The sequence below is a fragment of the Pongo pygmaeus genome, chromosome 11, assembly GCF_028885625.2.
Source record: "Pongo pygmaeus isolate AG05252 chromosome 11, NHGRI_mPonPyg2-v2.0_pri, whole genome shotgun sequence".
Taxonomy (NCBI): Eukaryota; Metazoa; Chordata; class Mammalia; order Primates; family Hominidae; genus Pongo; species Pongo pygmaeus.
In genome coordinates this window covers 119838129-119841921 of record NC_072384.2, presented here as the reverse complement: position 1 = coordinate 119841921, position 3793 = coordinate 119838129, and positions in this window count along the sequence as shown.

The window sequence follows — 3793 nt, the reverse complement described above, 5'->3', positions numbered from 1 at the left end:
CTCTCCGTGCTATGCTTATTTGGAGACTAGAGGAGTGGGAGTTGAGCCTGGCTTGAACCTTTGGAACCGGAACAGTTGGGGAGCAGGTGGAGGAGGCCACACTCCTGGGAGCTGATGGTTTTAAATCTGGTTTTAAATTTCTTGTCTGTCTCAAGTCCATGCCTGAAGTGGGTGAAGGGTGGGCTGGATTCTCAAGCGAAAGGTCACTTCTCCCACCCCTAGTCCTCCACCTGGGAAATGGCCTCAACGGTCTTCCCTCTTTCCATCCCCAGAATGGGTGTCCCGCTCTGCCTTCAGATATCCTGTTCTGCACTGGGCCACCTTCAGAGCTGCTCTGGGCAGACAAAGCTGTTTCCCACCCTCCCAAAATCCCTTCCCAGCCCCTCTCAGGAGCTGCAAAGAGAAGGGCACAGTCTATACCTTATCACCCATCATCATCCACTTCTCAGTAGTCTCTGGTATTACTTGATTGTGAACATATTATCAGGAAAAAAGATTATCACTGAAAAAATTGGAAAAGTCAAAGTCTGGCTGGGTGCAGTGGCTCACACCTGTATTCCCAGCATTTTGGGAGGACAAGGCAGGTGGATCGCTTGAGGTCAGCGTTCAAGACCAGCCTTGCCAACATGGTGAAACCCATCTCTACTAAAAAAAATACAAAAAAATTAGCCAGGCATGGTGGCACACACCTGTAATCTCAGCTACTCAGGAGACTGAGGCAGGAGAATAGCTTGAACCAAGGAGGCGTAGGTTGCAGTGAGCTGAGATGGTGCCACCACACTCCAGCCTGGGCAACAGAGCAACACTCTGTCTCAAAGAAAAAAGGCCAGGCGCGATGGTTCATGCCTGTAGTCCCAGCACTTTAGGAGGCTGAGGCGGGCGGATCACCTGAGATCAGGAGTTCAAGACCAGCCTGACCATCATGGAGAAACCCTGTCTCTACTAAAAATACAAAATTAGCCGGACGTGGTGGCACATACCTGTAATCTCAGCTACTCGGGAGGCTGAGGCAGGAGAATCGCCTGAACCCAGGAGGCGGAGGTTGTGGTGAGCCAAGATCGTGCCATTGCACTCTAGCCTGGGCAACAAGAGTGAAACTCTGTCTCAAAAAAAAAAAAAGAAAGAAAAAAAAAGTCAAAGCCTGCTTATAAACCAACCTCCTTCCTTCCACTAAAATAATTGTGCAAACTGGTGTCCTTCCAATCTTTTTGATACCTATATAAAAGTTTATTTCTATATAAATATTCCACTTCAGCTTTCTAAAAAACTTAATATAATATAGAGATATTTCTCTATCAATACATATAAATTTAATTTAGCAATGGCAAAAAGTTAGAATTCATCTAAAGATTTCTCAGTAAAGGCAAAGCCAAATACACTATGAAATGTCCATTATAGGTAGCTATTGAGAAAAAGGTAAATTGTATATTGTATGTACTAACATGAAGAGATTACAAAGACATTGTTAAGTAGAAAAGGCAGGTTGCAGAACTGGACACAGGATAAGGAATTTGTGCAAAACCCATGTACCTTCAAAACATTATTATATGGCCAGGCATGGTGGCTTACGCCTGTAATCCTAGCACTTTGGGAGGCCGAGGTGGGCAGATCACTTGAGGTCAGGAGTTCAAAACCAGCCTGGCCAACATGGTGAAAACCTGTCTCTACTAAAAATACAAAAAAATTAGCCATGCGTGGTGGCGGGTGCCTGTAATCCCAGCTACTCGGGAGGCTGAGGCAGGAGATTAGCTTGAGCCGGGGAGGCAGAGATTGCAGTGAGCCGAGATTGCGCCACTGCACTCCAGCCTGGGCAACAGAGCCAGACTCCATCTCAAAAAAAAATTATTATATATTTTTATGTGTATATAAATATGCATGTAGATGTATACATGTATAGAAAAGCCTGGAAAAATGCACATCAAACTTTTACAGTGATTTTCTGGGTTGGGAGTGACAAAAGGGCCCTACCCTTTTTGTAATGGTTTCCTTTTGTATAACAGAATGTACCATGTATTACTTATGTAAAAAATTTTACCCTCGCACTATATTTACTCTTACAATGGGCGTACGGTATTTTATTGTATAGATGGTCATTATTTATTCAGTCTGTTAATAATGGTCATTTAATTTTTTCTCCAGTTGACAACTCTAAATAACACTGAGATAAATGTACATATATCATTGTACATTTGCCTTAGTTTTTCCCATGGGATATAGAAAATGCCAACTGAACTATAGTGACAGCAGACCAGTGGTTGCTTGAATGTCAAGGATTGAGAGAGAGTTTGGTTGCAAAAGGGTGCAAGAAAACTTCAAGATGGCGATAGAAACGTTACCCCAGAGGTGGAAGAAAAGCCACATATAAATGGACCTGTGCAGTTCAAATCCATCCACTTACATGTGAATTTTTCCCAATAAAAGTTATACCAGCCAGGTGCGGTGGCTCACATCTGTAATCCCAGCACTTTGGGAGGCTGAGGTGGGCGGATCATGAGGTCAGGAATTCGAGACCAGCCCTGGCCAACATGGTGAAACCCCATCTCTACTAAAAATACAAAATTTAGCCAGTTGTGGTGGTGGGCGCCTGTAATCCCAGCTACTCGGGAGGCTGAGGCAAGAGAACTGCTTGAACCTGGGAGGCGGGGGTTGCAGTGAGCGGAGATTGCACCACTGTGCTCCAGCCTGGGCAACAGAGCAAGACCCGTCTTGGAAAAAAAAAAAAAAGTTATACCAAGTATGCCTGGCTCTCCTGAACCCCCACCCCTGCTACCCCCTATTCTACCTCCTCCGCCTCTTCTCCCACTATTGCCCCAACCAACCCCTCTCTTCCTCCTCCTTGGCCTGTTCAACATGAAGACGACAAAGATGAAGACTTTTTATGATCCACTTCCACTTAATGAATAGTAAACACATTCTCTCCCCATCCCCCCACCTTTTTTTTTTTAAAGACAGTGTCTTGCTCTGTTGCCCAGGCTGGAGTGCAGTAGCAAGATCTTGGCTTAGTGCAACCTTCACCTCCCAGGCTCAAACGATCCTCCCACTCAGCCTCCTGAATAGCTGGGACTACAGGTGCCCACCACCATACCCAGCTAATTTTTTAATTTTTTAAAGAGACAGGGTCTCACTACATTTCCCAGGATGGTCTTGAACTCCTGGCCTAAGCATTCCTCCTGCCTCAGCATCCCAAAGTGCTGAGATTACAGGCATAACATTTTCTTTTCTCTAGCTTATTTTATTGTAAGAATACAGTGTGTAATACATAGAATATACTTCATATGTGGTAATCTGTTTATGTCATCAGTAAAGCTTCTGGTCAACAGTAATTAAGTTTACAGGGAGTTAAAAGTTATACATGAAGGCTGGGCGTGATGGCTCATGCCTGTAATCCCAGCACTTTGGGAGGCCGAGGAGGGCGGGTCACCTGAGGTTTGGAGTTCGAGACCAGCCTGACCAACATGGAGGAACCCTGTCTCTACTAAAAATACAAAATTAGCCGGGCATGGTGGCACATGCCTGTAATCCCAGCTACTCGGGAGGCTGAGGCAGAAGAATCACTTGAACCCGGGAGGCAGAGGTTGTGGTGAGACAAGATTGTGCCATTGCACTGCAGCCTGGGCAACAAGAGCAAAACTCCATCTCAAAAAAAAAAAAAAAAAAATTGGGGTATTATTTGCATATAATAAATTATACACTTAAAGTGTAAAATTCTATGAATTTTGACAGATATACCATATACACCTGGGAAACCACCACCACAATCAAGATACGGAACCTTTCCATCATCCTCTTGTAC